We start from the raw sequence: 12,349 nt of genomic DNA, 5'->3' as shown, positions 1-12,349 counted from the left end.
TATCTACTAAATCTGAGCAGAGTCTAGGTTCTCATCATGCATGGTCCTTGGTTGGTGCATCAGTCTCTGCAGCATCCTTCTCCTCTGCCTGTATTTGTTGGCTCTTTTGGTCTCTTTGTGAAGATCCTGACTTCTCCAGGTCTCTCTATTCCCAAAATCTTCCATAGGACTTCCTGTGCTTGGAGTTTGGCTGTCTGTCTCAGCATCTGCTTGGACCTCCTGCTAGGTGAAGTCTTTCATAAGACCTGTATGGTAGGCTCCCTTCCTGTTCCTTCTCTGCAACTGTTTTTGGTATCTATTCAATTTGCCCTTCTGAGTGAGAGTTAAGCATTCTTGCTAAGCTCCTCCCTGTTATTTAGTTTCTTTAGGTCTGTGTATTGTAGTATGGCTATCCTGTATTATTTGAATAATATCCACTTATAAGTGAGTATATTCCATGCCTGTCTTTCTCGGTCTGGCTTACCTCATTCAGGATGATCATTTCTAGTTCTACTCATTTACCAGAAAATTTCAAGATTTCCTTGTTTTCAATAGCTGAGAGGTATTCCATTGTGTAAATATATCACAGTTTCTTTATCCATTCTTTGATTGAGGGACATCTAGGTTGTTTCCAGAATCTGGCTATTAAAAATAAAGCTGCTATGAACATAATTGAACAAATGTCCTTGTTGCATGGTAGACCATCTTTTGGATTTATGCCCAGGAGTGGAATTGCTGGGTCTTGAGGTAGAACTATTGCCGGTTTTCTGAGAAAACACTGGATTTCCTCCAGCAGTGGAGGAGTGCTCCCCTTTCTCCACATTCTCCAAAAAGCAGTCTACAGATTCAATGCAATTCCCATCAAAATGACAACACAAGTCTTTACAGACCTTGGAAGAACAATTCTCAACTTCATTTGGAAAAAAAACCCAAAAGGCTAAGAGAATCCTATACAATAAAAGATCTTCTGGCATTATCTCCATCGCTGATCTCAAGATGTACTACAGAGCAACATTAATAAAAATGGCATGGTACTGGCATAGAAATGGACAGGTGGATCAATAGAATCAAATCAAAGACTCAGAAATAAAACCACATACCTATGAACACTGGATTTTGACAAATAATCCAAATCCATACAATGGAAAAAAAAGATAGCATCTTCAACAAATGGTGCTGGTATGACTGGATGCCTAATTATAGAAAAATGAAAATAGACCTTTATTTATCACCCTGCACAAAACTAAAGTCCAAGTGGGTTAAAGACCTCAACATAAAACCAGACACACTAAATCTGTTAGAGATAAAAGTGGAGAAGAGCCTGAACTCACTGGCACAGGAGACAATTTCTTGAACAGAACTCCAACAGCTCAGGCTCTAAGATCAACAATTAATAAATGGGACCTCATGAAACTGAAAAGATTCTGTAAGGCAAAAGACACACTCATGAGAACAAAAAAACCAGCCTACAGATTGGAAAAAGATCTTCACCAACCCTATATCTGACAGAGGGCTAATATCCAAAATGTGTAAAGAACTCAAGAAATTCAATACCACCAAACCAAATAATCCAATTAGAAAATGGGGTACAGAGCTAACAAGAGGAATCTCAACAGAGGAATATGGAATGGCCAAGAAACACTTAAAATGATCATTGTCCCTAGGAATCAGGGAAATGAAAATCAAAACCACTCTGAGATTCCATCTTACACCTATCACAATGGCTAAGATAAAAAACTCACATGACAGCACATGCTGCTGAGGATGTGGAGAAAGGTCGCAGTCTTTGTGCAGGTTTCCCAGTTTTAATTTGAGGAATGGAAGCATTGATTCACATCCTCTGTTAATGTGCAGAAACCAGCAGAAATGTTACCATTCCCACGTTTTTACCCACTCTGAAGGCTACACAGTCCTGTGCTCATTCTCCTGCTCCCACCCTTTGTCTAAGTGGTGTCAGCTGTTTTGATCTCTTCCTCTTGTAGTTTTACTGTTGGTTTTTATGACATCACATTTTCTTCCTCAACTCCTTTTCTTATTGTTCACTATCTAAATTAAATATTGTTTTTTCCTGGACTCTTCATATCTCTTTCATTATAATGTTCCTTCACATACTATTAAATACAACTAATATACGAAAACGTCCTGAGCTTACATTGCTAGCTCACACTGTTTCTCTTACAAGCAGTCAAGCACATGGACCTTCCACTCGGACAAGTTATTGCTAGAATGAATTCAATTGTATTGAAGGTCAAATCCTTGTTGAATGGATTCAGACCATTCAGGACTCAATCCTAAACTGGAAGGAACATTTCCTACCTTCACAAATAGCACACATCCGATCTAAGTCTTAGATGTGTGAACACTGTGATGTGTCATATTTCACTGTGGTTCATCTTTGATTAAACACTTTTCTCTAAAAGTTTAGTCTTTCTGTACATAAACCTTTCCATACTGCAGTGTTCAACCTCAAACCACCATCAGCTCTTTTCTCCAATCGTCTCTCCATTGATAACTTCATCTTTTGTGTTGTTTATTAATAAGGTAGTGACTTTTCAGAGATTAATTACCCAGTTTGTCAGAAAAACTCATTATGACTATCCGGTTGTTCTTAAAGTCTAATCTCATTAACTCCTGCTATTTTCTATGCTACACCCTTTGTAGGTGGTTTATTCTGTTTGTAGCACATGTCCTGATGGTTAATGTGTACATTTCTTTCTTTCTGGGGATGATTTTTAGATTTATTTAATCAGGAACCAGGGTTGTTTATTCACTAAGAACTTCTCTGCCTAACACATGGTCTCTGGATTGCATGGGAATCATCTCTCTCTCCCTCTCTCTCTCTTTCTCTCTCTCTCCTCTTCTCTCTTTTCTCTTCTTTCTTCTCTCTCATGCTAGGGGCATGGCTCAGGAGTTAAGAGTGTTTACTGCTCTTCCAGAGGACCTGAGTTTACTTCCCAGCACACACACCAGGTGGCTTGCAACCATCTGTAGCTCCAGCTGTAGAGTATCTGATGATCTGATGCCCTCTTTTGGTCCAAATCAGCACCTACACATGTACAGTACTCTCACACTCACTCACACACAATACACACACAGACACACACTCATACATGCATACACACACTCACATATACACATATATACACATAAACACACAAATACATACATACTCAGACATGCATATACAGACTCACATACATAGTCACACATACATATACACTGATACACATACATTTATATATAAACAAACACAGAAGCATTTATACACACTCTCACATACATACTCACACACATGTACAAACATACACACATACTTACATACATATACACTCACACATAAACTCACTCATACATTTGTACACATATACACAGAGACACATTTATATACACTCTCACATGCACACTCACACAATATACACACACTCACACACACAAGAAAAAATAATTTAAAAATCTAAGAGGCATTCATTTTGACTAAAGAGATATTTGATTGGAATGAGAAAAATAAAAAATTAAGTATAACCAAGTTTTGGGTACCAGAAACTTTTTTACTACTATGGTATTAACACTCCACGAAGAGAGAAGCAAACAGTTATAAGCATCACAAAGAAAATTATCAGGAGGCAAAAGTGCTCACTGCTTCACACTGAGTCGTTTCCTTATGTGAGAAGAAATTACTTTTGAGATTTTCTTATAAAGAAAAGCAGACAAATAACATTGTTTTGTAAAATGGTTCACATAGCTATTTCTTACGTTTAAGAAGTTCTCAAATATTTTCTTAAAACTGTTCCCAGAATTGGAGATGATTTGAAGGAAAATGTTGCCTTAGGAAATAATGTGCCATTAAACACAGGCCCGTGTCACTGGGTAAAGAGATAGCCACAAAAAATAACAAACACGATTTGATTTTTAATGGAGTAGTCAAAATGAAATTCGGAAGTCTTTAGAAACAGCCACTGAGGATCTATCTATGAGCCTCGGGTTGAGAATAAGTGGTTCAGACCCTTCTGCAGCAAGGGGGACGCACATCAGGATTTTTCAAAATGTTTTCCTGACATGTTGAGTTGCTACAGGCATTCTGAAAACAAGGAAATCTACTTTATCAAATAATGAAATTTGAAGTGCCTGAGGTAAGTCATCATCACTTTCGTATGTTTTATACAAAAGAGTTAAAACCAAGTCCTACTGCTTACCATGTTTGAAAAAAAATCTCAGTTTTAAACAAACTCTGGGGCCATCTGAACAGGGTCAGTGCCCCAAATTATAAAAAGTGGTCGTTAAACTAGAGGGCAATTAAGTAATTTCAGAAAATGGAGTGTTTAAGGTATAAAGATTATTGACCAGGAATTTAAAAAGAGTGTTTTACGGTTATGTGCTTGGGTATGTGTACATGTATACATGTGTGTGTATGTGTGTGCAAGCACTTCCTTTGCTGGTGATGACACTCAGAAGTCCACGTGTGCTAGGAAGGCCTTCCAACACTGAGCTCTTTCCCCGTCCATGTTTGAGAGTTTCATTTTGTGGGTGTGTGTCCTGAAGTTCTAGAAGTTGAGTGTTTACCTGTGATTTAGTGAAACTGCTGGATATAGACACTTTTTTATTGTTTGTTTTGTGTAAGACACCAGTTAATAGACAAGTATTTATTGGCAATGATACAATTTAGAAAGCATTGCTAGAAATAGTGAGAGTATAAAATGTCCAGATATAATATGTGTGGCATTTCTTTCAACATTGGGTTCTCTGGAAGAACAGTATGGGCTCTTAATCCCCAGACATCTCTGTAGCCCTGCCTCCTTCACCCATAAAGTGAGATCACTGAAGCTGTCGTGATGAAATCATCATATTGACTTATTTTCATACAAATCCTTCAATGAACAAGGTAAAACTAAAGGAAGCTGCTTATGAAAAGAATGTCTAGCAACTAATTGTTTATTAAAACATCAAATACATATGTTTAAGAACTAATCAGTAAAAATTCAAAACCAGGAAGAGAGAGAAAATGCTCACTTGTAGCTGACTGCAGGCAAACATGATCTTCTCTGGGCATGGTAACCTTGGGTAATAGCGAGCACCACCTGTGATCCAGAGCTCTAAAGCTAACTGTGTCCAGTTCTTTATCTCCTGAGGCTATTGAAAATAGGAAACACTGGAGTCATGGCACTTTGGAAACTAATGTAATCAATGTTTTAGTTAAGGTTATGACGGAAAAGTACCAAGCCAACAGATTTAACCTTCTTTATTTCCTATTTACGTTCATCTGTCCCAGCATTTCCCCTTTGAGGATGGCCTGAGAACTCACACATACAGCTACAAGTACGTATGTCCACACATACTAAACAAGCTATTTGCAGTAACTCCAATCAAGTTATGAGAACACTGTATCCGTGATTATTAGTGCCTAGTTATTTATATCACGGGTTTTATAAAAGGTTCTACTAAGTAATGAAATGTTAGGTGGCTTGTCTGATTCAAACATCCAAACTTTAAAAAAGCATATTCATTAGTATTATAAAGCATTTTCTCAAGAGCACAGCTGTGCAATTTTATTCCATTGAAACCTCCTCCCACTTGCCAAAATATTTAGAGACGCACAGACATATAGATGGAGAGTCATAACGGGGAAGGAGGAAACAGACAATGTGTAAAGCGTACATTCTAGTTGCGACCTAGTTTTGTGGTTTTTATCCCTCTGAGTCTAGTGACGTTGAAGTGTCACGTGGCAGAAGCAGCAGCTAGAGTATGCAGGGCTGAGGCACACAGACTGCTACAAATATTTTAAGTCTTGTCTTCTTCTAATGGCTCTCCGGCTTTGTGACTGGAAACATTTCACACAGTCCATGCCGCATCAGCTTTAGTGCAGGATCATTGTTCCTTCCCAGTATTGTTGTTCTTGGCCACCCGAGGGGCTCTAGCTTCTGTGCCACGGGAAACAAGATTCTGATCAAAGGTCACTGGTATCAATAGCACTTACTTAGCAGGTGCATGGATGGTTACTTTGATTTAATGACTTTGAGCCATTTTTACTGCATTTCCTGCTGTTTCTCTATTATGGAGCATGGCAGAGACATCAGTGATGATGTAGACAGACTCCCTTGGTAAGCTGATTTGTGGAGTTGTGATGCAAAGCCCAGAAGAGCTCCTGATGTTCGTGCTCCATGCACCTGCCACAGCAGCATTTTCTTCTGTTAGCTGTGACTAAGTGTGACTGTGACTTCAGCCTCACTCTTAGACCCCTGGCACACCAGCAGAGGAGGCCCTCTGGTGTTATTGATGTGATTATCTTAATCAAGAAGTGCTGGTCAAGTTATTTGGTCAACCTTGCTTTATGGAGCCCCATTCATCCTGAGTAAGTATTTATTGTTACTATACATGTGGTAAAAATGTATACTAAAGAAAATTAGTCTGTTTATAATTGCTAGCATTGTTACCTACTTTTAAGTAGTTTACTATTTTTTATATTTGTCAGTGTGTAGGCATTATCTTACTGAACCAAGGATTCTATGTCTTGTTTCAAAATTTTAAAAAGTTAATATAAAACAAAACAAATAAGAAAAGTGCCAATCAATAGCAACATAGGAGGTCACTACTGAAGAAGCTGGTGTGTGTGTGTGTGTGTGTGTGTGTGTGTATGTGTGTGTGTGTGTGTATGCATATTTTGTTTTTTGAAACTGGGTTTCTCTATGTAGCCTCGGCTGTCTTGGAACATACTGTGTAGACCAGGCTGGCCTTGAACTCACAGAGATCTACCTGTCTCTGCCTCTAGAGGTTTGGTATTACAGGCCTGTGCCACTATCATCCAGCTTGCTCTTTATAATTAGTCTTGGTTTTAGAGTTTGGAACAAGAGGATGTTATGTAGGTTGAATTGAGGATGAACTAGTTAAAACATCATGTTCTACAAAGAATTGTATGGTGAGATCTCTGAATGTAATGCTTACTTTATGTAAATGATAATTTAGGAAGAAAAGTATTTTGATGATTAATGTTTATTGACAATTTGATGAGATTCTGGATTACAATGAAACTCTGACCATGCTTGTGGTGGAGTCCTACCATAGGATGTTAGTTGAAGTGGGAAGACTCACCCTACAGTGGGTGACATCATTTTATAATTGGGGGGCCAAAAGATTGCATGAGGAAAAAGGAAACTGACTGAACATCAAAATTTCCCTCTCTCCCTTCCCCTTTTTTCCCTCCCTCCTTTCCTCTATCTTTCCCTCTCTTCCTCTTTTTTCTGACAATGGGTACAATTTGGCTCCTATCTGCCCAGGATGGAGGGCAAGGGGACCACTCCTCCATTGAAGGTGGGAAGGAAAACTTGTACAAACACTGTGGAAATCAATATGGGGTCTCTCAGAAAACTGGGAATAGATCTATCTCAAGACCTAGCTGTACCATTTCTGGGCATATACCCAAAACATGTTCTACCATTCTACAAGAACACTTGGTCAACTATGTTCACAACAGCTTTATTCATAATAGCTAGAAGCTGGAAACAACCTAGATGTCCTTCAACTAAAGAAGGGATAAAGAAAATGTGGTACATTTACACAATGGAATACTACTCAGCCATTAAAAACAAAGACATCATGTAACTTGCAGGCAAATAGATGGAATTAGAAAGGATTGTCCTTAATGAGGTAACCCAGACCCATAAAGACACTCATGGTGCGTATTCACCTATAAGTGGATATTAGCCATAAATACAGGATAATGATGCTACAATCCATAGACCCAAAAAAAGCCAAGGAAGCCCCAAGGGAGAATGTTTTAATCTCATTCAGAAAAAGAAATAAAATAGACATCTGAAGTAGATGGAGGGAGGGAACTGGTTGGCCGGGATTGTAATTAGAGTAGGTTCAGGTGTGGATAGAGGGGTGTTGGGATGGAGGAGAATGGGAGGAAAAATAGATATCAGTAAGGGGTAATCTCTGGCAGAGGAGGCTACAGGGATTGAGCTGGAGTCTATGGGGGTGACCATAGCTGAGACTCCTAGCAGTGGGAGTTAAGGAGCCTGGGGTCGCCACCTCCTATAGCCAGGTAAGACTTCCATGGAGGGAGGGGACAACCCACCCATAAAACCTTTGACCCCAAATTTGTCATTCCTATAATAAGTGTAAGGATAAAGATGGAGAGAGTGGGGAATTGCAAATCAATGACTGGCCCAACTTGTGTCCTTTTTAATGCTGGCATATGCTGAAGTACCAGCTGTCTATTTTTCTACCTGATGATCATTCTTATGAAATGAAGAAATTCCATGTAGGTTGTATGGGACCTAATTCTAGGAGACACAGCTGGAAGTTGTGGGACCTGCCTGTCAAACAAGCTTTAGGCAAAGGAGGAAGTGCTTTACAGGTTAGCAGTTAACCTGGACTACACAGAAAGACCAAGTGAAAAATCAATGGCAAATATAAAGACAAAACCATCAATAATTTCCACAAAAGAAAATAACCTTCCACAAAGTATTTGCAGAACACAATGGGTTGGCAGTCCATCGCCTTAACCACTAGGCCACCTTGTCCCACCACAAACCATTTGCAATAAAGCCTTTTATCCTTTAGGTTCACCTGAGAAGTGTCTGGAATTATTCCCTAGGTGTCCCTGAGCTCTGCATTGATTATGATGGCTCAAAGGTTAAGAACAACTGTTTCTCTTCCATAGGTCCTGAGCTAAATCCTCAGTAAACTTCATGGTGGCTCACAACCATCTAAAATGAGTTCTGATGCCCTCTTCTGGAGTGCAGGCATACATACAGGCAAAACACTGCATACATAATAAGTAAATAATAAATAAATAAATCTTGAAGAAGAAGAAGGAGGAGGAGGAGAAAGAGAAGAAGGAGAAGAAGAAGAAGAAGAAGAAGAAGAAGAAGAAGAAGAAGAAGAAGAAGAAGAAGAAGAAGAAGAAGAAGAAGAAGAAGAAGAAGAAGAAGAAAAAGAAGAAGAAGAAGAAAACAGCACATGCACTTTAAAGGTTGCCATCATCAACATCTGGAAAGAATTTTCTGTGTGTCCCAGTGGTCCATGTTTGGGCATTCTAAGAACTGTCTGAGGTAAGTCAGGCTACCCCTTAGACTTCCCTCCATGCTCATTCAAGTCTCTAAGGTCATCCATGCCCCTCAATAACTGATTGCAGCTTATCAAATGAACATATATTTCTCATGCTCTATTTTTCTATAAAAGGGGGAATAAGCTTTGGGGTGTAGAGTACTGAGATTGGGTCTCACCACATAGACAGGCAATCTTTAAGCCCATTGCAGCTCTTCAGTCTCAGGTTCCTAAAAGCTGACTCTTTTCCCACATGCTGTGACTTTTCTCCCTTTTTGTAGCAATGAGCCTGTTTACATTTTCTCTTATTTTAATCACTGTCAGTTTATTCTAGAAGCTCTTCAAGGAGATATGATGTTTCTCTTTCTCACCACACTGTAAGTCCACTAAGCTTTTGGATGCTGTGTAACAAACATTCTCCTTCCTGCAGTACCACTGGAAATGTCCATAATCCTACTCTATGTCTATTTAAATCTTCTTTCATGCTGTGTGTTTTCTCGCTAATATTCCTCAGCTAATATAAATATGTCATGTATCATTTTGATGCTAGTATGGAAGGAGGATTTCTTTCCTTACCTGTAGAGGCATTTGTAATTAAAAAACAAATTGAAACAAAAAAGATGAAATGGGGAAAAGCATACAAACAAAGATATTTAAGTATCAAAGAAACAAGCTGCCTTGTGCTTTTTTGTGCCTAGGTTTGTGCAGCATTATGGTTGAAGTAAGGAAGAGGTAAAGTCTGGGGGACTAGCAGTTCAAATTCAGTACTGTTTCAAACACTGAACTCCGGGTACATCATTAGCTCACACTGGGACATGTGGAAGGAAGCTACTCAGCACATACCATCTCCTGTTCCTTTGTCTGGTCCATTCATTCTGGTATTAACATGGAGACATGTGTGCCTGTTCCTCAGATCAGCACATAGCTACATCATAGTGCCACTCACAAAGCCCCTCCCTTCCATGCAAAGTGAAGATGGTGCTTCCTGTGGCTTTCACATGGGGTTCTTATTTCACTTACAATTACATCCTAACCAAATGTTTAAGCAATATGGGAAAGCAGACTAAGAAACACTGACATTCCCTGTTACTCAGAGAGAAACACCATCAGTGCTTATGTTTCCCACAGAGTGCTGACTTCTGTTGTCTGAATAGATGGAAGAGAAGACAATTGGATTTCAGGGGTATTAAGTATGTGTTTATTGATCTAGGAAATGTTAAAAGGAGATTTATAAATTTAAAAAAAGCAAAGGTCCTTTGTTTTTTGTTTGGGAAACATTTATCACATCTTAGCACCACCCAGTGTCTCTCCTGGATAAAATAGTGCATTCAGTCACCAACTCGTGTACAGTCCAAGCCCACAGCCAAGTTTGTGCCTGTGGGTTATATTGCATTGCAGATCATCAGCATTTTTGTTAGTACTAGTGTATTAAGCATATATAAGTGTTAAAAAAAAAGTAAGTTGACTTTCATCTCCTGTCATTAAGTTGCTGTTGTTTAGTGCTTAATTTGATTTTATTTCTTGGTTGAGTTTCATCTTCAAATAACATTCTGTATTTTTCCCAGAAGGGATTATTGGTGTCACTTTGGTCCTTTTGAACTAGAAGGAACCTTCATCTGATTATAAAATTCTTGAGACACCCTTTCCTTCAGATCTTCATTGACATTGATCTACTGTCGGCAGGAATTTAGCCTCTTTGTGGCGGCGCCTTGGCTGAGAAACTGTTGAGCTGTTTAGGCAGATTTGTTTCTCTGCTTAATTGCTCATAGTTCAGCCTGGTAATTAAGTGACTTCACCAGAATTGACTTCACTAGTTGGTTTCTTTCTTTTTCTTTTTCTTTCTTTTCTTTTTTTTTTTTTTTTTTTTTTTTTTTTTTGCTGCAAAGGAGGCTCTCCAGGGATCTAGAAAGTCACACTGTGCATTCAGAAGGAGTCTCCTCTAGGCAAGCTGAGTAGCAACCTCCCAGCTGCCTTCAGTACAGGCAAGGGCTTTCTGTGCACTGACACTGGCTGCTCTAGGGTCTGTCACTGTGGTCTTCACAAACAACACTTTATTTCAGTTAATTGTATGGAGCTCCCTCAAATCTGCCCTCATATCCTCTTCATCTAATCAACTTTATTGAAAAACACCTTTCACCTCTGTAATGGTATTAGTTTCCCTTGTTAATCTCTTGTAACTTTCCTGAGTCCACTTTTCTCCTACTCTGATATAATTTGCGTTAATGAAATGAGCTACTTAAGCTTATTATTTTTCTGTTTTTGTTTATTTGTTTGCTTGTTTTTAGATAGAGTATCTCTGTCTATTGCCCAAGATACCCTTGAACTCACGGGCTCAAGCACTCCTCCTGGCTCAACCATGCTAATGGTTGAGTCTATAGGCAGGTACTACCATACCACAGTATGATATTATTTTACTTTTTAAAATTTTTTATTGAACAATAAACACCTTTATTACACCAGCTATAAACGGTTTATTTGTCTTTCCAGGCTTTGATATTTCTCAGATGGAGCACCTTGTCCTCTTGTACATAGCCATCTCCTCTGTCACAATGGCCTGGTCTTGAACCAATACATACAGGAAGCTTGCCCTGCTGGAACTGCTCCTCCAGAAGACTGCTGATTTTGGCGTTCTTTTTCCTCTCATCGTATTTCTTCTGACTTTTCTTTGATCGTTTTTTATTAAAAATCTCTTTCTCCTGAGGAGTCAGCTTAGCCCCCTTCTTGCGGCCCAGGGGCAGTGCAGTAACCACTGTCGGTACGGAGTGCTGTCATCGAGCACGCTGCAGTTCCTCACCAGGGTATTGGTTCGCACAGCTCGTTATTGGATGCATTGTAGACGACATCAGTGATCCTTGTTTTACGAGTACAGCACTCAGAGCCCCAGGAGAAGTTCCCCACATCCAGTCTCAGGGCCTCCTCGAACTCAGAGTGTGTGTATGTGATGGCCAATCTTAGTGTTGGCAGCAGGCCGTCCCAGCTCATACTTCTGCTTCTTGTGGTAGGGCTTTCTCTTAACCCCGGTCTTGCAGCCCTTGTGCCAGTTGTCCCGAGAGATGCCCATCGCTCTGCGCTGCCTGGAAAGGGCCACAGTGTGATTTTAAAGGAGGAGTTGTGTTCCCATCGTGACACTTAGAAAAAGATATTAACCAATTTTTACACACAGGAAATTTTTATGTGTGCCTTCACAGGCAAGTGCTTGTGACTTCCAAGGTCCTGGTGACCAGAAAGTTTCTCTTGTGTCAGGGAAGTGCCATGGACATGGAATTCAGAGCATTGTCTTGAGTCTTGGTTAGCTCATGGCATAAACAGCACATCCACATTGCTT

At 39.5% G+C, this 12,349-nt stretch overlaps 1 pseudogene; it reads right to left on the bottom strand.

The window, feature by feature from the left end:
* Nucleotides 1-11,495: 11,495 nt before the first annotated feature.
* On the bottom strand, nt 11,496-12,085 carry LOC127195123 (40S ribosomal protein S8-like; annotated as a pseudogene).
* Nucleotides 12,086-12,349: the final 264 nt, after the last annotated feature.

This window comes from Acomys russatus, chromosome 11 (genome assembly GCF_903995435.1).
Source record: "Acomys russatus chromosome 11, mAcoRus1.1, whole genome shotgun sequence".
NCBI classification, from domain to species: domain Eukaryota; kingdom Metazoa; phylum Chordata; class Mammalia; order Rodentia; family Muridae; genus Acomys; species Acomys russatus.
Note: the sequence above shows the minus strand (reverse complement) of the source record. Positions and strands in the feature narration are given on the sequence as shown.